This window comes from Saimiri boliviensis, chromosome 8 (genome assembly GCF_048565385.1).
Source record: "Saimiri boliviensis isolate mSaiBol1 chromosome 8, mSaiBol1.pri, whole genome shotgun sequence".
In the NCBI taxonomy this organism is placed as follows: domain Eukaryota; kingdom Metazoa; phylum Chordata; class Mammalia; order Primates; family Cebidae; genus Saimiri; species Saimiri boliviensis.
Genome location: NC_133456.1, coordinates 83,336,361 through 83,362,577, shown reverse-complemented (window position 1 = coordinate 83,362,577; position 26,217 = coordinate 83,336,361). Strand labels below are relative to the sequence as shown.

The following is a 26,217-nucleotide window of genomic DNA, read 5'->3' as shown; positions in this document are numbered from 1 at the left end:
AGCCTCCCGATTTCTGGAGCTGTTGACTTCTGAGCCTTTTCCTGTAACGTGCAAAATCTGGACATGATTTATGGGAATCTGTGGGGGATTGTTCCAGCATCTCACTGGCCCAGGAGAGTAGTCAGCTCTCAGGACACAGCCTTCCTGGGCCCTGGGGGAGAGGGAGGGTGTGAGAAGGGGCGGGAGAAAGTGCCTGGAGAAAAGCCTGGGCCCCACCCAGAGGCTTTGTGGCTGTAAATCTCACTGAACAAACCATCTCCATTTTCCCATGTTCCCTTTGTGCCCTGGTCTCTCTCAGGCCTAATTTGGATAGAGCAGGGGATTTTGTTCTCTGTTCATTTCACTTAAGAGGGGACCCACTTGTGGTGGCGTCTGCCGAAAACACCTCCCTGTCTCGCTGCTGCCCTGTCTTGAGCTTATTGTTCATATCACTGTAGCATAAGTTATGGTCCTATTTCTTTTGTAACCTGATCTGTGAGTTTCTAGTTTTTCGAACAATAATTAATACTGCAGTGAATATCCCTGTGTGTATCTGCGGGGTGTGTGTGTGTGTGTGTGTGTGTGTGTGCGCGCGCGCATTTTCTTTGAATTGTTTCCAGGAACCCTTCCTCCATTCTTCATAAGAAACAATTCCCATTCCTATGTGGTCCTGTTCCCACAGATTAACATGTGAGGATCAGTGTCTATCAGGGCTGCTCCTCAATGCTCACTCGCTTGCCTCTTCATTGTAAAGTTTTTCCTGCTAATTTAGACTGCCCAGCCCCACTTCTCGCGTCTCATGATATATTTTACTTTTTAAATATTAAAAATTTTAGTTATGAAACAAGCCAAAACAGAAAAATGAAAAAAAAAAAGTAATAGATACCTCTGTTTCTACTGTGTAGGTTAAATAGATGCTAACATTTTTTTCTCTATTTGCTTACGATTCTTTTTTTAAGGAAATAAAATATTATAGACATAGCTAAAACTCATCCTATTTCTTCTCCATCTTGTCCCTTCAGAGGTCTTTATTGTCACAAATAAGAAGTTGGTATGTTTTGTGCAATTTGTACGTTTTTACTTTTATCACTTATATCTTTATGCATAAAATATATATATTACTGCTTTGTATGCTTTAAGCAGTTATATAAATACTCATACTGTATATCCATTTGACATTTCATTAGGAGTATGAGATTTCATAGCATTATGACTCTGAGATTTCTCTTTGCTGATACTTGGAGGTCCTGCCTGGTCATTTTAATTGCTGAGTAGTATTTTATTGTGGGCAGACCTCAGTTTACCCATTTACCTTCTGAGAGATGGCTGGGCGGTTCCCCTGTTTTGTCACCCTAACTACGGTGAATACCCAGGCTTGAACCTCTCCAGGGTCACACCTGGAAGGGGCTGCTGGGTCCTGAGGTGCATGCATATTCTGCTTTGCAGGGCACTGGTGAGCTCCCCTCTAGGGGCTATTCCCCTTCCCATCCCACGTTCTCCTGAGCACTTGGTGGAGACCTCCCCCCCTTTTTTTTTTTTAGACAGAGTCTCGATCTGTTGCCCAGGCTGAAGTGCAGTGGCACGATCTCGGCTCACTGCAACCTCTGCCTCCCAGGTTCACGCGGTTCTCCTGCCTCAGCCTCCTGAGCAGCTGGGATTACAGGTGCGCACGACCACACCCAGCTAAAATTTTTTTGTATTTTTAGTAGAGAGGGGGTTTCATCATGTTGGTCAAGTTGGTCTCAAACTCCTGACCTCGTGATCCACCCGCCTCAGCTCCCAAAGTGCTGGGATTACAGGCATGAGCCACCACACCTGGTGGAGACTCCCTTTTATTGATGTGCGTCCTGCTGCCTTTGAGGCAGGAGATAGAGCCTTGGGGGCAACTTTGGGAATAGGATAGGAGGGAAACCTTTTTTTTTTTTGGAAATGGTGTCTCGCTCTATCACCAGACTGGAGTGCAGTGGTGCAATCTTGGCTCACTGCAGCCTTTGCCTCCTGGGTTCAAGCTATCCTCCTGCCTCAGCTTCCTGGGTAGCTGAGACTACAGGCATGCGCCATCACGCCCAGCTAATTTTTGTTTTTTTGTTTTTTTGTTTTTTTTTTGAGACGAAGTTTCGCTCTTGTTACCCAGGCTGGAGTGCAATGGCACGATCTCGGCTCACCGCAACCTCCGCCTCCTGGGTTCAGGCAATTCTCCTGCCTCAGCCTCCTGAGTAGCAGGGATTACAGGCATGCACCACCATGCCCAGCTAATTTTTTGTATTTTTAGTAGAGACGGGGTTTCACCATGTTGACCAGGATGGTCTCGATCTCGTGACCTCGTGATCCACCCGCCTCGGCCTCCCAAAGTGCTGGGATTACAGGCTTGAGCCACCGCGCCCGGCCGCAATTTTTGTATTTTTAATGGAGACGGAGTTTCACCATGTTGGCCAGGATGGTCTTGATCTCTTGACCTCATGATCCACCTGCCTCAGCCTCCCAAAGTGCTGGGATTCCAGGCATGAGCCGCCACACCTAGCCTGGAGGGAAACTCTGAAAGCAGACCTGAGTGGCTCTTTAGTGCCGCCTCAGACTTCCTGGCTGTGCAGACACTTGGGCCACCCTTTTGAGAGGTTCACAGTCTCTGTGGAGGATAGACAGGAGGGCGCCTCCAGCTGCAGGCCCAGCAGCCTCTCACTGAAATCTGGACCCAGTGTTCAGCACAGCTTCACAGGGGCCTGTCCTACTCTTGCTCCCCTCACAGGCAGGTGCAGAGCTATATGAGAAGGGCCCGGGGCCTGGCTTCTGGGCTGGCTCCTCCAGGGTCCTGCAGCAAAACCTGTGGACAGCCTTTTTCCACCTGCCTTCCCTGTCAGAAGCACCTGGGGTCACATAAGTGATTTGGGTGACTGCTTAGCTCTACCCATGTCAGTCACCCACTTGATTTTTACAGTTAGCAAGTGGTCTACACTTGCCTAGCCATGGGCTGCTAGGCCTGAGCCTTGGGGAGCCCGCAGGTGTGGTGGAGGTAGGGGGCTGGCCTGCAGGGCTGCCGGGGCCTGGTGCGAGGATGACCTGGCTGTCTCCTTACCGTGGCTGTGCTCAGTGAGATGGTCTGTGCTTTGTGTAGCTTGAGGGAGTCCTTAGATCCCAGGGCCATGTGACCAGTGCAGGTTTATGCCGCCAGAGGGAAGCCTAGCTTGGCCCTCGTGGGTCATTCACAAAAGCCAGAGGCAAACGAGTGCTGCTTTCTTCGAGATGAGCATTTTTTTTTTTTTTTTTTTTTTTTTGAGACAGAGTTTTGCTCTTGTTACCCAGGCTGGAGTGCAATGGCGCGATCTCGGCTCACCGCAACCTCCGCCTCCTGGGTTCAGGCAATTCTCCTGCCTCAGCCTCCTGAGTAGCTGGGGTTACAGGCACGTACCACCATGCCCAGCTAATTTTTTTCTATTTTTCAGTAGAGATGGGGTTTCACCATGTTGACCAGGATGGTCTCGATCTCTTGACCTCGTGATCCACCCATCTCGGCCTCCCAAAGTGTTGGGATTACAGGTGTGAGCCACCGTGCCCGGCCCAAGATGAGCATTTTTAAGGTCCATGTAATCCCATCCAATATTGCTGGTCTCTGAAGCCATCATTCAGCCTGGACACCTACTTACTATGTGTTAGGTGCTGTCCTGGGAACTTGGGTGTATCAGTGAACAGAAGAGATAGAACAGGTGAAAAGTCCGTGCCTTGTGGAGCGTACATCCTGGCAGGAAGAGGACTAAATGAGCTCATAAAAATGGTCTAATTTGCTGCCTGAGAGACAGTGAAGTAGAGGTTCATAAAGGGTTAGGTTTCCTTTCATTTCTTTGTTCCATGAAAAGCAGATGCATAAATTATATAGTATGTTAGCAGGTGAGTACTTTATACCATCTGTCAGCAGGAGAACAGGACCAGGAGTATGAGGTGGTTGGAGTTTTTGATTGGATGGGCAGGGAACCTGTCACTGAAAGGTGGCATTGAGTGAAGACCTGAAGGAAAGAAGGAGCTGGCTGGGCAGTCCTGGGGAGGAGCATCCGGGCGGCAGGTGCGAGTGCGAGGGGCTACCTTGTCGGAGGCTGCAGCTCAGTGGCCTGGGTAAGCGTAGTGGGCACGAGTGCCAGAGCTAGAAATAGGAGGGCAGCTCCCAGCCTGCGTCAGAGTGAGGATTCCAGCTTTGACTGGGTCAGAGGAGGAGGGCTCTGGCCACCGTGTGGGGAGTAGAATGAGGGGGAGACCCTTCGGAGGCCATCATCCTGGCCCAGGAAAGCTGTGGCAGTGGTGAGCGGTGGAGGGATTCTGGATCCATCAGGAAATGGCTGTTACTAGGTTGGGATGTTGAGTTTTTCTTCACTAGAGTTTATTTATGTGTGGACTTGAGGTATGTGGTATCAAGAGGGCCACAGCCGCAGGCTTACCTCTTTTGACAGAGCTTGGCTTTGTAGTGAGCAGGCTCAGTGGGAGCTGTGTCCCTTAATGAAGGAGTGAAACAGGACAAGTGAAGTAAGGGCAACCCTGGTGCATAAAAGAGTGAGTGTATTCTGGAATCAGTGAGACCTGGGCTCAAATCTGGGCTTTGGCCATCTGCCGAGTCACCTGGGCAGGGGCCTTCACCTCTTTGGCCACAGCTGCCTCCTTTCCACGGGGCATGGTGATGGCGAGGATGAGATGAGCCCATGTTCATCTGTGTTGCTGCCTGACATGTTTCCCTTCTTAGTGATCCCACGAAGAGTAGGTGCCAATGTGCCCTGTGCCTGTCACGTGCCATGTGCCCAATGTGAGCCATGTGCCCATCATGTGCTGCTGCGAGCTGTGTGCCTGTTTTATACAGCATGGTGCTGCTTTGAGAAGTGCGGGATCAGGCTGGGCATGGTGGTTCATGCCTGTACTCCCAGCACTTTGGGAGGCCGAGGTGGGCGGATCACCTGAGGTCAGCAGTTTGAGACCAGCCTGACCACCATGGAGAAACCCTGTCTCTACTAAAAATACAAAAATTAGCTGGGCGTGGTGGTGGGCACCTGTAGTCCCAGCTACTGGGGAGGCTGAGGCAGGAGAATCGCTTGAAACCAGGAGGCAGAGGTTGCGGTGAGCTGAGATTGCACCACTGCACTCCAGCCTGGGCAACAAGAGTGAAACTCCATCTCAAAAAAAAAAAAAAAGAAGTGCCAGATCTTGAATGTCACCTGGTGAGTGTAGCCTTTTGAGGATGCAGGAAGGGATTTAGTGAGAGGCTTTAGATGAGACATTATGTGAATGAGGTGAGTGGGTTCTGACGTCAGGCAGGGAAATCTGCTTGTTGAACTCCTCCTGGCTGCTGGTGCCGCACTTGTAAACACAGTGTCTCATCCACAGAAGGAGGTAGCGGATATGAGCAGTGTATCTGAAGTTCTGTCTGCATGTTCCCTTCATGGCTTTTGCCAGTGTCCTAGAGCTGTCAGCAGCAGTATTACCTACTTAACATATATTTTAATTTGACTCCTGTATTAGCCTGTTTTCACACTGCTGATAAAGTCATACCCGAGACTGGGTAATTTCTACAGGAAAAAGGGTTTTTTCTTTTTCTTTTTTTTTTAGAAAGAAAAAAAGAATAATAAGAAAAAGAATAAAGAGAGGAAGAAAGAGAAAGAGGAAGAGGGAGAGAGAATGGGGGTATTGCTTTATTGCCTGGGCTAGAATGCAGTCTGAATATGGGTGTGCCTGTAATTGTCCTTAATAATGGAGACATGAAAGAAAATGAGGGAAGAGAATAGCAAACAAGGAGCCAACCAATATTTCGTTTAAACTTCTAAGGTGATATGATGTGGTACTGATAAGAGTGTATGTTTTGTGTATTTAAAGTGGAGAGTTCTATAAATGTTAATTACGTTTACTTGTTCCAGATCTGAGTTCAAGTCCTGGATATTGTTGTTAATTTTTTGTCTCATTGCTCTATCTAATATTAATGTTGAAGTCTCCCACTATTATTGTGTGGGAGTCTAAGTCTCTTTGTAAGTCTTGTGTGTTTGGGTATTCCTGTATTGGGTGCGTATATATTTAGGATCTTTAGCTCTTCTTGCTGTTGCGTTGATCCTTTTATCATTATATAATGTCCTTCTTTGCTTCTTTTGATCTTTGTTGCTTTAAAGACTATTTTATCAGAGGCAAAAATTGTAACTTCTGCTTTTTATTTATTTATTTTTGTTCTCTGTTTGGTTGGTAAATCTTTCTCCATCCCTTGTTTTGAATCTTTGTGTATCCTTGAATGTGAGATGGGTCTGGATGCAGCATACCGATGGGTTTTAGTTTTTTATCCAAATTGCCTGTCTGTCTTTGAATTGGGGGATTTAGTCAATTTAAATTTAGAATTAATAATGATATATGTGAGTTTAATACTGCCATTTAATATTAGCTGGCTATTTTGCCCATTAGTTGATGTAAATTCTTCATTATATTGATGCTCTTTACTTTTTGGTATTTTTTAGAAAGGCTGATACTGTTTGTTCCTTTCTATGTGTAGTGGTTCTTTCAGAAGCTCTTGTAGAGCAGGCCTGGTGGTGATGAAATCTCTGAGTGCTTGCTTGTTCACAAAAAACTTTATTTTTCCTTCACTTATGAAGCTTAGTTTGGCTGGATGTGAAATTCTTGGTTGAAAGTTCTTTTCTTTAAGGATGTTGAATATTGGTCCCCACTCTCTTCTGGCTTGTAGGGTTTCTGCTGAGAGATCTGCTGTAAGTCTGATAGGCTTCCCTTTGTGGGTAACCTGACCTTTCTCTCTGGCTGCCCTTAGTATTTTCTCCTTCATTTCAACCCTGGTGAATCTGACGATTATGTGCCTTGCAGTTGCTCTTCTTGAGGAATGTCTTTGTGGTGTTCTCTGTATTACCTGGAGTTGAATATTATCCTGCCTTACTACATTGGGAAAATTTTCCTGAATAATATCCTGAAGCGTATTTTCCAGCTTGGATTCATTCTCTTCGTCACATTCAGGTACACCTATCAAGCCTAGATTAGGTCTTTTCACATAGTCCCATATTTCTTGGAGACTTTGCTCGTTCCTTTTTATCCTTTTTTCTCTAATCTTGTCTTGTTTTATTTCATTGAGTTGGTCTTCGACCTCTGATATCCTTTCTTCTGCATGATCAATTCGGCTGTTAAAACTTGTGTATACTTCACGAAGTTCTCGTATTGTGTTTTTCAGCTCCATCAATTCACTTATATTCCTCTCTAAATTGTGTATTCTTGTTAACATTTCGTCAAACCTTTTTTCAAAGTTCTTAGTTTCTTTGGATTGGGTTAGAACAAGTTCTTTTAATTCACGGAAGTTTCTTATTATCCACATTTTGAAGCCTGCTTCTGTAATTGGAACACACTCGTTCTCCATCAAGCCTTGTTTCGTTGCTGATGAGGAACTGGGATCCCCTGCTGAGGGAGAGGCGTTCTGATCTTGGGCATTCTCAGCCTTTTTTGGCTGTTTTCTTCCCTTCGTTGTAGATTTATCCATCTGTGGTCTTTACAATTACCGTCTTTGTAATTGGGTTTCTGAGTAGACATCCAACTTATTGATTCTCAGCGCCGAAATCTGAGCAACCCACTGCGCCGACTAAATCAGCAGCGTTAAGATTGATGGTGCTTTTCTGACTCTGCACCAAGAACAGACGCTCTGAGGTGCCGGCAAAACCGCCTCGCCGGTCACAAGAGTCGCGCTGGCGACCCGTGGGGCTCCTCCGCTGGGAATCTCCTGGTGCGTGAGCAACAAGAATTCATGTGAAGGTGTGGCGTCCTCTCTTTCTTTGTGCTTTCACTGGGAGCTACAGTCCCGAGCTGCTAGTGATCAGCCATCTTGGATCGGTTTTTCCTTTTGTATTTGAGACGGAGCCTTGCTCTGTCCCCCAGGCTGGAGTACAGTGGCACGATCTTGGCTCACTGCAATCTGTGACTCATTCCTCCCGCCCCATGAGTTCAAGCAGTTCTCCTGCCTCAGCCTCCTGAGCTGGGATTACAGGTGCCTGCCACCATGCTCAGCTAAGTTTTGTATTTTCTTAGTAAGGACAGTGTTTCACTATGTTGGCCAGGCTGGTCTCAAACTCCTGACCTCAGGTGATCCACCCTCCTCAGCCTCCGAAAGTGCTGGGATTACAGGCGTGAGCCACTGCACCTGGCCAAGGACAAAGGGTTTAATGGACTTACAGTTCCGTGTGGCTGGGGAAGTCTCACAATCATAGTGGAAGGCAAGGAGGAGTGAGTCCATCTTACATGGATGGCAGCAGGCAGAAAAAGAAGGGAGACTCGCTGCTTTTGTTGTGTTGTGTAGGGAAGCAGGAGTTGTGCTGGGAACCTGCTCCTTGTAGAACCATCGGATCTCATGAGACTTACTATCATGAGAACAGCACGGGAAAGACCTGCCCCCCTGAGTCAGTTACCTCTCACCGGGTTCCTCCCACAACACAGGAATTCAAGACGAGATTTGGGTGGGGGCACAGCCAAGCCATATCAACTCCTTTTTCTTCTTCTTTTCTCCTTAGCCCCTCCTGAGGTAGTATCTGTTGAAATCCTAGTTCTAAAGCTTTTTTCTTGGTACTCTGCACAACGACATAAGCCTGTAAGTATTGACGTGGTTGGTCTGTGTGCCTGTAGGACCCCCTTTTGCATCCCTCTGGGTGTGTGTGTACCACATCTCAGGGAGCACTGGATGAGGGGCTTTGTGAAACCCAGGAGAGCAGGCGACCTTGGAAGGCGACTGATAAGGTTTGGTTGTGTCCCCTCCCAAATCTCACCTCCAGTTGTAATCCCCATGTGTTGGAGGAAGGGCCTGGTGGGAGGTGATTGAATCACGGGAATGGACTTCCTTCTTGCTCTTCTTGTGAGAGTGATTGAGCTCTCCTGAGATCTGTTTCTTTGAAAGTGTGTAGTGCCTCCCGCTTCACTTTCTCTGTCTTGCTGCACCAGGGTAAAATGTTCCCCTTCCGCTGTGATTGTGCGTTTCCTGAGGCCTCCCCAGCCATGCAGAACTGTGAGTGCGTTAGACCTCTTTATAAACCACCGAGTCTTGGTAGTTCTTTACAGCAGTGTGAGAACAGACTAATACAGCAACTGAGCCTGGCCTGGAGTCTGAGGGTTCAAGCCTGGCAGGGCTCTCTGGGGATCATGGATCTCCTCCTTGGGCTCCAGCTGTGTCCCCAACCCAGAGAACCAGGAAGGAGGTGGGGGGCAGTCGGAACTGGGGCTCAATGCCAGTTTCAAGAGGCAGGACTCTAGGGGAGGCTATGCACAAGGGTGGGGTGTGGGAGATGGGGACGAGACTCTCGGCCCGGACTCCTCTCTGCCTGCGTGACTGAAGCAGGAACCTGGCTCAGTGCCTCCGTTTGCGTGTTACACGTGGTAAAACTGCAGTGTTCTTTGGAGGTCGTAGGTCATGAGATTATCTCCCACACAAAAAAGGACAAATCAAGGAATCTGGCAAAGAAGCCGTAACACACATCCTGCCGCTTGACTTGGTGAGCCAGCGGACTGTGGCTGCTCACCCTGAGATCTGAAGATTCACAGTAAAATCCTGGAACCGCAGTTCTCTGCCTTCTTCCATCTCATCTCCTTCCTCTGCTTTCCCTCACCGTCGTACCTTTTCCCCTCCTTTCTTTGGGGTGAAATACATTATTTTATAGAAAAACGGCTTCTACTCTTAGGAAAATTTAGTATTATTGTGAAAAAGCAAACCCTGATCTGTGGAAAAGTGAATTAGGAATGCTTATACCCACTGTGTAAGGATTATTTCAAAAAAGAGTTCACTAAAAGTATTCTTTAATGAGTGCCAAAAACAGATAGTGAGTGTCTTCGTACATTTGCTTTTACAAATGTCTGCTCAGTGTGGAGAGATGGAAACTGGGACCAGGAGGCTGGAGCGGCAGGTGCCGAGTGGTGGGTGAAGCTGGGGAGGGAGCGCCACCCTCCCGGGGCCCGGATGGGAGTCTGGGACTGGTTTCCCGGCTGTAGCTGTGGGGGGCTGGAAAGACTGTGTTTAGAAAATCATGGATTTATGCATATGGAACCCCTCAGGGTGTGTCACGGTGTCTGCAAGACCATGTGGCCACATCCTAACATCACTGTTGGCTGGTCACGAACACGCCGAGTCCGGAGGATGGCACAGACCCCTGCTTGCCCTGTCTCCTTTGGTGTCGCCTTGTGGTTTATTCCTCATCAGCCTAGAGGGGTGTCTGGGGCTCACCCCTCTGCCTCTGCTCACTCCTCTTCATTCCTCTTAACGTGTTTCTCTTCATTTTTTTTTTCCTGAGTCTTGCTCATCCCCCTAGGCACATGGTTCTATCCTGGTGCTTCGCCATAGTTCCTGATGGTCATCCTGGAAATGCATTTGGAAGGCCCAGGTGTTTGAAGGTCCACAGGGTGTGGTACCTTACAAGACAGACAAACTCTGTATTGCTATGCTAACACGGTCTTCGTCCCTGTATCTGCCTGCCAGAGACCCTCTTGCCACTGAAGGTGAGGAAGACACGAGCGGGCTGAGGGGTCGGAGAGCTGGTGTGGCCACACTGGGCACAGAGAGGACACTGGATCCTTCACCCAAGTCTTCTTTCTTCCAGTCATGACAGGCTTGTCTTCCTTGGGACTGATACTTGATTGCTCTGTTAGGAGCTCCTGAGTCAAAAGCAAATTGAGATACTGAAAGAGAGAAAGGCTTCATGGTAGCCGTTTATCCTCTCTTCATTACAGGCAAGAAAAAAACCTGGTGAAAACACAAAAAAGAGGCGAAGAGAATAAATCAGCAGGTGTGTGTGTATGAGATTATGTTGTCTTCCGCATTAGACCATTTTTGTGTTGCTAAAAAGAGATACCTGAGATTGTGTAATTTATTTTAAAAAGAGGTGTGATCGGCTCATGGTTCTGCTGGCTATAAAGAAGTGTGCTGTCAGCGTCTGCTTTTGGGGAGGGCCTTAGGAAGCCTCTGGTCATGGCGAGAGTTGAAGGGGAAGCAGGCCCATCACAGGGTGAACACAGGGGCAGGAGAGAGAGCAGGCAGGTGGAGGTGCCACACACTTCAACAACCAGGTCTGTCGTGAACCCACTGAGTGAGAGATGACCTGCCTCCGAGGGGGTGGTGCTGAACCATTCATGAAGGATCCGTCCCCATGATCCGGTACCTCCCACCAGGCCCCACTTCCAGCATGGCGGATCATGTTTCAGCATGAGATTTGGAGGGGACAGACAGAGCATCCTCTCTGCCTCTTCCCACTCCCATGTAAGGCAAATACCCGTAGTTCCTTCAGCTGCTCCTCAAATTAGATGGTTTCTGGACCCCTTGCCTCCTTGGGACACTCTAGAACAGGGGTGTCCAATCTTTTGGCTTCCCTGGGCCACATTGGAAGAAGAATTGGGCCAGGCGCGGTGGCTCCCACCTTTAATCTCAGCACTTTGTGAGGCCGAGGCAGGCAGATCACTTACAGGAGTTCAAGACCAACCTGACCAATATGGTGAACCCCATCTCTACCAAAAATACAAAGCCGGGCATCTTGGTGGGCACCTGTAGTCCCAGCTACTCAGGAGGCTCAGGCAGCAGAATTGTTTGAACTCGGGCGGCGGAGGTTGTAGTGAGCCAAGATCACGCCACATTCCAGTCTGGGTGAGACAGAGTGAGACTCCATCTTGAAAAGAAAAAAGAATTGTCTTGGGGCACACATGAAATACACTAACACTAATGGTAGCTGATGAACTTAAAAAAGAAGAGCTCAAAAAACTCGTCGGGCCACATTCAAAGCCAGACTAGGCTGTGGGTTAGACAGGCTTGCTCTAGAATTTGCCAGTTGCCTTCCTGCAGTGTGACAAGAATCACCCCCAACAGGTACCTTGGGGCCACCTGACAGGCATTGAGTAGAATGGGGTCATCTGTCGCCTTCCTTCTCAGAGTGCCTAGGGGCCACCTGCAGTAGAATCACTTGCGAGTGGTTTTTAAATGAAGCTCCCTGTGCCTCGCTGCCAACCCTGACTCAGAATCTCTGTTTTAATAAGGCTCCCCAGCCAAGCCCATGTGCGTGTGCGGTAAAGCTGGAGACCCTGGGCCCAGAACTGCCCTCCTGGTAGTGCGAGCAAAGCTCACAGTCTTGCTGGAGACACGCCATCCCGATGATGCTGTGTGACATTTCATTACCCACTGTCCAGTGGGCCTGTATCTATTTCATTACGGTTTCCTCCTCCTCCTCCCCTGCCTCGGTCATACCAAGGTTTTGGACGACTGGAATACAGCCCCTCTCTGCTGTCACAATGGCAATCTCGCAGGAGTCCCAGAACGTTAATTACAGGTCTGGTTACCTAGTAACTAGTGACGGCTCAGTAAGCTCGAGGTGGAGATGAGGGTGAGGAGGTAGCAGGGAAGCTTAATATCTGGACGTCCTGCAGCAAGGACAGCGTGGGGAGGACGGGCTGTCACTTTTGAACTGTCAGTAAAATGGGTTGTGAGAATGAATATTGGACATGACTTTAGAAATTAGCTGGACAGGCTGCTTTCCCCCTTTTCAGCTGTTTGTGGTTCTGCCTGACAAAATGAAATTATTAATCTATACAGGACATCCTGCAGAAGGGGTAAGTGTCACAGGAGGGGCCCGGCCTGCGCATCTGTCTTTTTCTTTCCTCATAAAAACTGCACATCCATTATGATTGTGACCTTTTCCATTTAAAGCTGGCCAAATTCAGAGCATTTTCCTCTTATCCTTGGAGATCTTTGTTTTCAAAGTGAGCTAAAGTTACTGGTGGGGGCAACAGGCAGCCACTGATAATGATTGTGTTTTCAGGACCCGCTAGTGACCATGAAAAGAGAGAGCAATAGATCTATGGCTCTACCCATGTATCACTCAATTATCTGTCTGTCGCTCCAGGAAAACTTCATTTAAGGCGACACCTTTGATAGAATTTCAGATATAACATTTAGATTCAGGCACAGCTATTCTGAAGTAGTAATACAGGAGTTATTAAGAAATAATTTTTTTTGTGTGTGAGACAGAGTTTTGCTCTTGTTGCCCAGGACGGAGTGCAATGGTGTGATCTTGGCTCACCTCCACCTCCGCTTCCTGGGTTCTAGCGATTCTCCTGCCTCAGCCTCCTGAGTAGCTGGGATTACAGGCATGCGCCACTACACTTGGCTAATTTTGGATTTTTAGTAGAGATGGGGTTTCTCCATGTTGGTCAGGCTGGTCTTGAACTCCCGACCTCAGGTGATCCACTGGCCTTGGCCTCCCAAAGTGCTGGGATTACAGGCATGAGCCACTGTGCCTGGCCTAAGAAATAATTTTTAGGCAGATAGCTAGGGTAAAGGTTCTTCATGGAAATTTCCTTGTGATAAGAAACAATCCCTGAGCCACCTCTTTTCTAACAGAAAAGGAGACTTGAAGGGCCAGGCCAGCAATCTTTGATATGCAAATGCAAGCCATTAGAAACTGGGTTTCTAATGGCGATTCCCACCCTCTTCTCCTTGTCACCAGGTGTACCAAGTGTCATGGCCACCTCCAGATACCACCTTGTGTTCAGAATGTCATGGCGCCCAACATTTGCATGTTAAAGGGGCTAAGGTGGGAGGGCCAGGTTTTTCCATGAGCTACGTAAATAACACCTGGTCAGACCAATCCCCTGGGCCCTATGTAAATCAGACACCGCCTCCTCCAGCCTCCCATGTAACCAACCACTAGCCTACCTCACAAGGGGTTTCTCTCTGTTCCAAGTGCCCTCCCTTTTCTCTGTACAGGGGAGCTGTTCTTTCTTCTTTCTTGCCTATTAAACTTTTCACTCCTTAAAACCACTCCACCTGTGTCTGTGTGTTTAATCCTATTGGCGCGAGACCAAGAACCCTGGTGTTACTCGAGCCATCAAAGTCGTATCAGTAGTTTGCAGGTTGGGTGTAAAATTGAGGCAACAGCTCCTATCTACAAGGTGAGATACCGTAGCCCAGATCTACTGGGCATTCTGTCTATCAGGTTAAAGATGAAAAGGAGGCCTGTTCTCCTGAGCGTTTAGAGTAAGTCCCATGTGGAAGAAATGTCTCCCTGTTGGGTGAGGGCTGGGATGGAGATGGAGAAGCACTTGACATGCCCTGAGGAAGATGCCAGGGTAGGAAGGAACTGCTGAGTTCCCAAGTGCTGTTGTCCCATCACCCCTCCTCTCTGCCCTTTTATTTGCTCATTCCTACCTGCAGCAAGCATTTACAGAGCCTCCACTGCATGTGAAGCAGTTGACTAAGAGTGGGATACACAGCAATGAATAAGACAAAGCCCGGCCCTTACGGTGCCTTACAGGCCGACTGGGAGCTAGGGAGAGGTGGGCAGTAAGTGACTAAACACTGAAAAACATGACATGTCTGGTGAGAAGGATTATGGAGGAAATGAATCTGGTCATGAAATAGCCAGCGATGTGTGTGCATGTGTGTACAGTGTGTGTGTGTGTGTGTGTGTGTTGTGTGCATGTGTGTTGATGGTGGTGAGGGTGGTAGCTACTTTTTTAGTGAGGGAGAAAGTCTGGAGGTGACATTTGAACTGATCCCCAAATGGCTAGAAGGATTCAGGCAGGAGAAGGTTCTTGGGGAGAGTTCTCTGAGCAGAGGAGATAGCCAGTGCAGAGGCCCTGGGGTGTACAGGTATTTGGCATGTGTGTGGGATTGAAAGACTGCCTGTCATTAGCAGATTTTTCTTTCCCTTCTGGAAATGTGCTTTCACATTCATGGTGCAGGTTAATTGGAAAACAAGGTTTTTTTTCTTCTCCCAGAATGTCGTTTTTCCTTCAGTTTTGTTGGAATTGCTGACAAATCTGGGGGAGAGATCAATAGGTAATGTAGCTCTGTTCATCTGACACTCAATCATCTGTTTGTTGCTCCAGGAAAACTTCATTTAAGGAAACACCTTTTATATAATTTCAGACATGAAAATCAGGACACACGCTGGGTGCGGTGGCTCACGTCTGTAATCCCAGCACTTTGGGAGACTGAGGCGGGTGGATCATGAGATCAGGAGTTTGAGACCAGCCTGGCCAAGATGGTGAAACCTGATCTTTATAAAAATTAAAAAAAAAAAAAAGTCAGGACACAGAGGCCAGATGCAGAGGCTCGCGCCAGTAATCCCAGCACTTTGGGAGGCCAAAGTGGGCAGATCATGAGGTCAGTAGTTCGAGACCAGCCTGACCAACATAGTCAAACCTTGTGTCTACTAAAAATACAAAAATTAGGCATGGTGGTGGGAGCCTGTAATCCCAGCTACTCAGGAGGCTGAGGCAGGAGAATCACTTGAACCTGGGAGGCAGAAGTTGTAGTGAGCCAAGATCATGCCGCTACACTCCAGCCTAGGTGACAGAGTGAGACTCCGTCTCAAAGAAAGAAAATCAGGACATAGAATAGCTGTGCCCTAATTTAAATTCTGTGAGGCCCATGGTAGAGTTTACTCTGTCCCCACTACCAGCCTTAGAGCCTGTCCTTTCGTTTACTTGTCCTCGCAGTGTATGGATACAGGGCATCACAGAGCACCTGCCCTTGCTTCAAGAAGGTGTGAACAGCTCCTCCTTGGGAATGGGCCAAGTAGGTGTCAGTTCTGAAAGACCCATCCCACTTCTTCCGGTCTGCCTTGGTGTCCTGCTAGGCTTGGCAAGACCTGGGAGTAAGGGAGTGGTCTGACAAGAGGCCATTCCCTACTGGAAGGCAGATGTCTTTACTTCTTTACTTAGTGACTTTTCTGATACATTAAGACCTTCATTTCAGAATTGTGTTTGATCTACCTATGGGTTTGGATTGTTTTAGTGACTTTTTTTTTTTTTTTTTGACATGGAGTCTCCCTCTGTTGCCCAGGCTGGAGTGCAGTGGCATGATCTCGGCTCACTGCAACATCCACCTCCCAGGTTGAAGCAATTCTCCTGCCTCAGCCCCCCTAGTTAGCTGGGATTACAGGTGCACGTCACCATGCCCAGCTAATATTTATATTTTTAGTAGAGATGGGGTTTCACCATGTTGGCCAGGCTGGTCTCAACTTCCTGACCTCAGGTGATCCACCCGCCTCAGCCTCCCAAAGTGCTGGGATTACAGGTGTGAGCCACCGTGCCCAGCCCGTTTTAGTGTCTTTAGAAGCATGTTTTGCAGATAGGTACTTCATGTTAAGCATGAAGAGTGTTGAAGGAATCTTCTAGGTGGGCCCTGGGCAGCCCCCAGCAGAGGTGGGATCCAGGGGCTGAATGTGGCAGGAGGAAGGGCCTAGAGCTACCTTCCTGTGGAGCATTGTGGAGCCAGGTAGCTCTTTTTGAGACAGAGTCTTACTCTGTCACCCAGGCTGGAGTGCAGTGGGGAGATCTTGGCTCATGGAAAACTCCACCTCCCAGGCTCAAGCGATCCCCCAGCCTCCTCCCAAGTAACACCACCACGTGTACCACCGCACTGGGCTACACGACGCCTGGCTAACTTTTTGTGTTTTTGGTAGGGACAGAGTTTTGCCATGATTCCCAGACTGGTCTCGAACTCCTGAGCTCAGACTATCCACCTGCCTCGGCCTCCCAAAGTGCTGGGATTACAGGCATGAGCCGCTGCACCTGCCCTTGCCAGTTAGCTCTTATTCGTGCCTACAGTATCTTGGCACTGTGTAAATATGGACCGGATTCTTTTCTCTAATTTAGGTGTTCTTGTATGGAAACACTTCCTAACCATTGGGATGGAGTAATGACAATGTCAGCTGCCCTTTATTGAGCTTTCATTATGTTCTTCCTAAAAGCCTTGTGAGACAGTCACATGACTCCCATTGTGCGGAGGAGTTAGGGTGTTGAAGTACTTGGACCAGGGTTGCCAGGTGACTAGGTGGCATCTTAGCATCTGAACCCCAGACTGTGCTTTTCATAATCAGTTCATTCTTGAGTTTTGGGAGGTATGGACTCCCCATCAATGGGTGATTCCAGCCTAAATGTTGCGCCCACTCAGCTGAGATGATGACTGTGGGAGATAAGCCTGTCAGCCCATTGACAGACGTTTCTGCTGATGGCCTGCTTTCTCGCTGAGTGCAGATGTTGTTGCAAAATCCTTCCTACCTGTGCTCCAGGCAGCCCCTCGGAACAGGTTGAAACCTATTTGTAGTTCCCGCAGGAGGTGGATTCAGCATTGGCAGGAACACTGGGATTACTGGACTTGGGTAGAGTTTGTCTGAGCTTTGTGATGTCACCTTCACCTCCAACAGCTGTGCTGGGGGATGATCTCTGTCTGAGCGCAGGGAGGAGATGGACAGACCCTTGGCCTCCGGCTGACCTGTGGCATTGCAGTCTGTGGCCAGAGGAGTTGCTGTTCTTCAAGCAGGCCTTGGGCTTTCCTGGAAACCTGGCATCTTTCCGTGCTTGGGGCCAGCCCTTGCCATTTGCCTTCTTGGCTCCAGGAGTGTGGCTGTGACCTGACTCCCAGTGGGACAGGCCAAGTGATAAAATGAGTTTTTTTCCACCAAACAGAGCTAAAGGCTTGGCCTGACTTTATATCCCCAGTGAGCGTTTAGAGGAGTGGTGGCCTGGCTCTCAGGCATCTCAGTGTCAGGGCTGGGTGGCAAAGATGCCTGCTTCTGCCTGGCACCAGGCTCTGTCTGCCATGACCAATGCTTCAGCCTTCCTGTGTCACAGGTGTTGAGTGTGCTGTGCATGGTAGAATATGAGGCAGGCTTCACCTCTTTCCCCCCTCCCTACACTGTCCCTTTTGAAAGAGATGAGCCTTTCCAGAGTCTTTTTTTGAGACGGCGTCTCGCTTTGTTGCCCAGGCTGGAGTGCAGTGGTAGGATCTCAGCTCACTGCAACCTCCACCTCCTGGGTTCAAGCGATTCTCCTGCCTCAGCCTCTCAAGTAGCTGGGACTACAGGCGCATGTCACCATGTCCACCAATTTTTTTTTTTTTTTTTGTATTTTATATTTTTAGTAGGGATGGTGTTTCACCACGTTGGCCAGGATGATCACGATCTCTTGACCTCATGATCTGCTTACCTTGATCTCCCAAAGTGCTGGTATTATAGGCATGAGTCACTGCGCCAGCCTCTAAAGTCTTTTATATCATACAGCACTTTCTCAGTTACATATTTTAGTCTGACCAACAAAGTACTGTTTGAGGACACCTTCGGCTGAAAAGAAACCTCAGTCATTACTGAATTTAGATGCAGAATTAATTGAAAATAAAAGTAGGCAAAGAAATTTAACACAGATTTCATCATTATTTCTGGGGCAGGATATTCCTGAGGCAGGATATTTCTCGGGTAGGATATTCCTGTGTAAGTGTGGCATAGTCTTATAAAAAAGCCTTTTAAAGATGACTAACAAAAGGACGGTTAATAAATGGCTACAAATATATGAGTATAGGCTGGTGAAGAAACCAACTATGGGAAGTGTCAGTTGGTGATTTAAAAAACACCACCACCACCCAAATGCCTTCATGATATGAACATGGATTCTTGTGGGTTGGGATGACATTTCCAATGCCAACGTTCTACATAAATTCACAGGGAAGCGTATCTAACACATCTTACACAGCTGGTGAGGAGGATGGGCTCTGGATGACTCACTTGATTCTAGGCTTGATAAAGGCATTGCTGTTGAGGCACATGAAGGATTTGAAGAGAGATTATTTTGTAAACTGGGTATGGGAAAAATAGTGGTTTTTTTTTTTTTATAATCAACAGGATTTTTATTTATTTGATTTTATTTATTTATTTTTTTGAGATGGAATTTCCCTGTTGTTGCCTAGGCTGGAGTACAATGGCACGATCTTGGCTCACCACAACCTTTGTCTCCTGGGTCCAAGCAATTCTCCTGCCTCACCCTTTGGAGTAGCTGGGATTACAGGCCTGTGCCACCACGCCTGGCTGATTTTGTATTTTTAGTAGAGACGAGGTTTCTCCATGTTGGTCAGGCTGGTCTCGAACTCCTGACCTCAGGTGATCTGCCCGCCTTGGCCTCCCAAAGTGCTGGGATTATAGGCATGAGCCACTACTCCTGGCCGAGAATTTTTATTTTAATTATGTGTATGTAAACAAATTAATAAAACCTACAAGTCATGGTCTGACTTTTTTGTCTACCTTCCTAAAAATCATATATTCTAAGTAGGCATTAACCATTGTTTTGGGTGTTCTCATTGGCTGATTGCCTTCAGTATGGGAGTCATCTTATATTCCTGGTTTCCCAGGTTGCGTGTTCTTCCTGTAGCTCTTGAGGTAGGGGACTTGAAAGGGAGGAGGGGAGGACGGAAGAGTGGCCTTTTCTCTGCCCCGTCCCTCTCATTTCCTCTCTTTGCTCTTGCTTTGCTGCCCCCTGTCCCACTGCCGGCATCAGGCCCTGGTCTGGGCAGAGGCCCCCAGAGTGTGACAGATGCCACCTTGTCCTTGGGAAGATTAGTTTGCAAACCTGTTTTGGTCTTTGGGAGGCTGGGGTATTTTGATTCACACTTGCAGTGTCTGCGGTTTGCCTCTTGCTGCATAAAGCCTATTTTATGAAATGTTCTCATTTATCTTTAAGCAGATTTATTATATGAAATATTCATGGGTGCAGGCTTCGCAGCACGGCACTTGGAACAATGTACTGAGTACAGGTTGTCCTCATAAGTCTATTAATGCTGATGGGATGCAGTTGTCGCCTGTGAAGCTTTGGGGTGAGATGGGGCCAGTAGGGAGTGAGCTGGCTGAGGACAGCTCTCCATCTCTCTTAGTTTGTCTGCAACCGCCCTGCGCTGCATGTATGCCTGCACAGATCCAGTCCTTCCTTAGGGAATCCAGAGGCCTCCCTTCCTGCAAGCGCCCTCTTGTCAGCTTCTAGCTTCTTGTGTAATTCCAACTTCTAGGGATAGTTTGGAGGTGTAATGAGGCTCAGAGGGAAAAGCTGGTTTAGGAGTAAAAACTGATCTGTCAGAAGAGGGCATTTAGGGGACTGGGAGGAGGCTGAATACTAACACTTAGGAATAATTACCATGTGGCAACCCCTGGGCTGAGTGTGTGTTCCAGATAGCCTTGACAGACACCACAGGAAGGACGTGTTGTCATTCCTGTATTATCCACGAAGAAATTGAGGCTCAGAGAGGTTTAGTTACTTGCCCAAAGGCAGTTCGCTTCTTCTAACAAACCTGTATGGATGGCCTGTCATGTGGCCAGTGGCTGGATACGGGGCACAGAGCAGTCACAGGCTCTGGCTACAAGGAGTGCCCCATGCAGCAGATAGAGAAACAGGGCCCTGTAAAGTGAGTGAGACAGGGTAAGTGGAGCCCCCATGTGATGTAGGGCATTAGGAAGGGCATGGTGAATTGTGGAAGGCCGTGGGAAGGCTGGAGGAGAGGACTGGAAAAGTGGATAGGATCTTAGCAGGCAGATGGGAGCTGGGAGAGGTAATTACAGATGGTGGGAAGAGCAAGTACAGGTATAGAAGAATGTAGGTTATAATGTAGATCATACAGGGGTGGCCAGTAGATGGGAGACTGCCTGGTTCAGTTCTGACCAGTCACAAGAGCAAGGGCGAGCAGGAGAGGTAGCCAGAACCACGATTGCAGGGGCTTGCAAGCCTTGCTAGAGATTTGGACGGTAACTAAGGGCAGTGAAGAGTCACTGGAGGTTTCGAAGCCAAGGAGAGAGAAAAATGAATTTCTATATTTGGGAAACAATTCTGGAGGTGTAACAGAAGCTGGAATGGGGCAGTGGGGAAGGCAGGAGGTAGGGAAACCTGTCAGAGAAGTCACAGGGGCAGGGGTGAGAGGAAGTGGAGCGGGTGTGGGAATGAGAAACATAATTTGAGATTTCTGTTGGGGACCAGGAGGAACTGGTCTGGATTCTGTATCTGAAAAGAAGTATATATATTTAAAAAAAAAAAAACCCAACAGTGGCGCACACCTATAATCCCAGCACTTTGGGAGGCCGAGGTGGGTGGATCATGAGGTCAAGAGATCAAGACCATCCTGCCAACATGGTGAAACCCTGTCTCTACTAAAAATACAAAAATTAGCTGGGGGTGGTGGCACGTGCCTGTAGTCCTAGCTACTTGGGAGGCTGAGGCGGGAGAATTGCTTGAACCTGGGAGGCAGAGGTTACAATGAGCCAAAATCATGCCTCTGCACTCCAGCCCGGATGACAAAGTAAGACTTTGTCTAAAAAAAAAAAAAAAAACAAAACAAAAAACTTTGGAAAGGCTCAACTCATCCTCCTTACAGGAACACCAAATTTGACAACTATTTACACAAAATAAGCACCTTTATGAGCACCAAAAATCAGGTGAGCAATCACAGTACCTGGTTTTAACTTCACATTACCTGAAAGAGGCACTGAAGAGGGTAGGAAAGATGGTGTTGATCACTGACTCCATCCTTGTGGCCGTGGCGACATAGTGCCAAGAGAGAACCTGTGTCACAGGGGAAGGGAGAGTGCAGCGGTGGTGGGACTTTGCATTGGAACTCATTGCTGCTAACAGTGGGCAGAACTCAGCCAGTGCCCATGGAGGGAGCATTTAGACCAGCCTAGCCAGAGGAGAATCGCCCATCTCAGCAGTCAGAACCTGAGTTCCAGCAAGCTTTGTCACCATAGGTTCAAGTGCTCTGGCGTTCTAAATAAATCAAGCCACAAGGACTGTAACACCTGTAATCCCAGCACTTTGGGAGGCAAGTTCCAGTGCTGTGCTGGGCTCAGGGCCAGTGGACTTGTGGGGTGCATGACCTAGTGAGACAGCAGCTAGGGTGGCTAAGGGATAGCTTGCATCCCCCACCCCCAGACCGAGGCAGTGTAGCTCACAGCTCCAAAAGAAACCCCCTCCTTCTGTTAGAAGAGAGGAGAGAGAAAAATAACAAGGACTTTGTCTTGTAGCTTGGGTACCAGCTCAGTCACGCCAGGATAAGACACCAGGCAGAGTCGTGAGGTCCCCCTTCCATGCCCTAGCTTTTAGATGACATTTCAAGGCACCTTGAGCCAGAAGGGAACCTACTGCCTTGAAGGAAAGGACCCAGTCATGGCAGGATTTATCACTTGCTGACTAAAGAGCCCCTGGGCCCTGAATAATCAGTAGTGGTAACCAGGTAGTACGTTCCGTGGGACTTGGGTGAGACTCTGACACCTGCTGTCTTCGGATATGATCCATTACATTCACAGCTATGGCGGCTATGAGGAGAGACTCACTCTGCTTGAGTAATGGAGAGGGAAGAATAAAGGGGACTTTGTCTGCAGCTTAGATACCAGCTCAGACATAGTGAGGAAAAGCACCAGCTGGGCCCTTGGGGTCCCCAGTTCTAGGCCTTGACTCTTGGATAGCATTTCTGGACCTACCCCAGGCTAGCAGGGAGCTCACTGAAAGCTCTGCCTGGACCTGGGGTAGGTCCTGTAGAGAGTCCCAGGACTGGCAGGATTCACCACAAGCTGACTGAAGAGTCCTTGGGCATTAAACAAACATTGGTGGCACCCTGGCAGTACTCTCTATGGGCCTGTGATGGTAGTGGACACAGGGAGAGAGTCCTCTGCCTGGGGAAAGAGGAGGGAAGAGTGGGAAGGACTTTATCTTGTGGTTTTGGTGCCAGCTTAGCTGCAGTAGAATAGAGCACCAGTTAGATTTCTAGAGTTTCTGATTGCAGGCCCTGGCTGACAGGCAGCATCTTTGGACCTGCCTGGGGCATAAGAGAACTCACTGCTCTTAAGGGAAGGATGCAAGCCTGGCAGTCTTTGCCACCTGCTAATTATAGGGCCCTAGGGCCTTGAGTAAACATAGAGAGTAGTCAGGTGGTGGTTACAGCAGCCAGTTCTGTGCTGGCTTCAAATCTGTCCAAGTGCAGTCCCAGTGGTGGTAGTGACAGGGGTGTCACCCCTCCCCAAGCAGCTCAGCCAGAGAGAGAGAGAGAGAGAGCATTCATTTGGGAGACAGGGAACAGAACAAGAGTCTGCCTGGTAATTCAGAGAATTCTTCCCGATGTGGTCTAAGACCACTAAGGTGGTACATCTGTGAATCTGCGGGAAGCACAGTATTGCTGGGCTTGGTGTGCCCCCTAAGGCACATACAGCTGCAGTGACCAAAAACATAGACCACAACACCAAGTTCTTTGAATACCTGAAAAGCCTCCCAAGAAGGATGAGTACAAACAAGCCCAGACTGCAAAGACTACAATAAACACCTAACTCTTCAATGGCCAGACACCAACAAACATCCACTAGCATCAAGACCATCCAGGAAAATAGAACCTCACCAAATGAACTAAATAAGGCACCAGGGGCCAGTCTTGGAGAATCAGAGATACGTGATCTTTCAGACAGAGAATTCAAAATAGTTGTTTAGAGGAAACTCAAATTCAAGATAGCACAGAGAAGAAATTCAAAATCCTATCAGATAAATTTAACAAACAAATTGAAAGAATTAAGAACAAGCAGAAATTCTGGAGCTGAAAAATGCAACTGACATACTGAAGAATGTATCAGAATCTCTTAATAGTAGAACTCATCAAGTAGAAGAAAGAAATAGTAAGTTTTAAGAGGCTATTTGAAAATACACAATTAGAGGTGGGAGGATGGCTTGAGCCTGGGAGGCAGAGGTTGTAGTGAGGCAAGATTGTGCCATTGTACTCCAGCCTGGATGACAGAGCCAGACACTGTCTTAAAAAAAAAAAAAAAAAAAAAAAAAAAAAAGCAAGAAAAGCAAGCAAGCAAGCAAGAACAGTCAGGGGAGACAAAAGAAAGAATAAAAAAGAATGAAGCATGCATACAAGATCTGGAAAATAGCCTCAGTGGGGCAAATCTAAGAGTTACTGCTTTTAAAGAGGAGGTAGAGAGAGAGAGAGACAGCAGTAGAAAATTTATTTAAAGGGATAATAACAGAGAACTTCCCAAACCTAGAGAAAGATATAAATATTCAAGTACAGGAAGGTTATAGAACACCAACCAGATTTACCCCAAGAAGTCTACCTCAAGACATTAAATATCAAACTCTCAAAAGTCAAAAATAAAGAGAGGATCCTAAAAGTGGCAAGATAAAAGAAACAAATAACATAAAATGGACCTCCAATACATTTGGCAGCAGACTTTTTGGTGAAAACCTTACAGGCCAGGAGAGAGTGGCATGACATATTTGAAGTGTTCAAGGGAAAAAACTTAAATAGCATATATGGCAAAAATGTGCTTCAGGCTGGGCACAGTGGCTCACACCTGTAATCCTAGTACTTGGGAGGCCAAGGCGGGTAATTTCTATCAACTGATGAAAAGAAAACAGTACATATACACAATGGAGTACTATTCAGCCATAAGAAAGAATGAGATCCTGTCATTTACAACAACAGTGATGGGACCATAGGTCATTTTGTTAAGTGACAGAAGTCAGGCCCAGAAAGACAAACTTTGTATGTCCTTATTTGTGGGAGGTAAAAATTAAAACCATTGAACTCATGGTTAGAGTTAGAATGATGGTTATCAGGGGCTGGGCAGAGTAGTGGAGTGAGTTGGGGGAAGGGGGAGATGGTTGATGAACACAAAAGATATTTGAAAAGAACAAGACCTAGTATTTGCTAGCACAGGGTGACTACAGTAAAAAATAGTTTAATTATGCACTTTCAAATAACTGAAATAATTGGATTGTTTGTAACACAAAGGATAAAAATGCTTGAGGTGATGGATACCTCACTTACCTTGAAATACTGTGCGTTGTATGCTTGTATGAAAATATACTCCATAAATATACACATGTACTCTGTCTCCACAAAAATAAAAAATAAAAAGTTTTGCTAAGTTTAATAGTGTTTCAGAAATTTATAGAGACCCAAGAATAAATGAAAATGTGAACTAAGAGAGATATAGGTTAATAAGGAATAGAAATAAGCTGCATGAGAGATACAGGCCAGTTGCAGTGGCTCACACCTGTAATCCCAGTACTTTGGGAGGCTGAGGTGGGTGGATCACTTGAGGTCAGGAGTTTGAGACCAGCCTCACCAACATGGTGAACCCTCGTCTCTACTAAAAATACAAAAATTGCTGGGCATGGGTGGGTGCCTGTAATCCCAGCTACTTGGGAGGCTGAGGCAGGAGAATCACTTGAACCCGGGAGGTGGAGGTTTCAGTGAGCTAGGATCACACCACTGTATTCTAGCCTGGGTGACAAGAGTGAAACTCCATCTCAAAAAAAAAAAAAATACATATATAAGAATATATAAGAAATAAGGGAAATATAGGTCAAAAGCTGACAGGGTGGTTTACAGGGCCACGACAGCCAGAGGTTCTGGAAGTGCAGGTAGTGCAGACAACACTGTGAGACTGGGTGGGCAGGTGGACGGAAAAGGCAAATGTGAGTGATGGAGTGGAGCCCACCTGCTGGAGAACTTCTTGGGCTCCACTCACAACTGTCTATTCTGCTGGCAGGCCAAGTGACAGTGTAAACCGGGCAGCTGGGTTCATGTGGCTTCACCTTTTGCTGCTGGCATCTGTTCAGGTGGGCTCTCGGGAGTTGATGAGGTGGTGATCGAGCAGCCAGGATTCAGTGTGGCGGGTTTGTCCTGTCACCTGCCAGAGAAGATGGTGGTGGGAGGTGGCGCTTGCAGAACTCTTAGGAGCACGGAAGAAGGAGGAAGAGGAACATCCAGCCTTCTGGCTTGAGTGCCTCCTGTGTGTGGTAGAATGATCTAGATCCTGTGAGGGGCACACGGAGCAACAGGAAGAACTTGTAAGACGGGTGGAAAGAGCACAGTCATCTGGTATCACGTGTGAAGCTGGGGCTATGTATAGGCCATACTTCTCATCTTCTGGAATAGTGTTAGACAAGAAAGCCACCTCAGGATCCCATTAGTACTCGTCTGCTCTAATTGCGGGTTGAGTGATCTCTTCTTCCCTTGTTGGTTGCTATGAAGGAATGAGGATGCGTTTATAGTGGAAAGACTGAGGGTCTCAGAGTCTGGAGGCCAGAGTCAAGTTCTGACTGCATTTATTATCTGTGTGACTTGGTGCAAGTAACCTGAGTGTCTGTGTCCTTATTTGTAATTTGGAGGCTATAATAGTGACGTCTGCCTCACAGAAGTCCTAGGTTGTCATGGGAATCAGTGTGCGTATGTGACAGTGTTTCATAAATTACAAAGCTCTGCCGTAGCTGATGATACCTCTAGACTTCTAAGTGCTCTGAGGAAAGTGTACCTGGTTACTCCGTATACTTCTTTTTTTTTTTGAGATGGAGTTTTGCTCTTGTTACCCAGGCTGGAGTGCAATGGCGCGATCTCGGCTCACCACAACCTCCGCCTCCCGGGTTCAGGCAATTCTCCTGCCTCAGCCTCCTGAGTAGCTGGGATTACAG

The 26,217-nt window shown here is 47.6% G+C and overlaps 1 protein-coding gene across 2 annotated transcripts in view; it reads left to right on the top strand.

The window, feature by feature from the left end:
• Positions 1–26,217, top strand: part of XXYLT1 (xyloside xylosyltransferase 1) — a 191,542-nt gene that overhangs the window by 19,838 nt on the left and 145,487 nt on the right. The gene's annotated exons all lie outside the window — the stretch shown is intronic.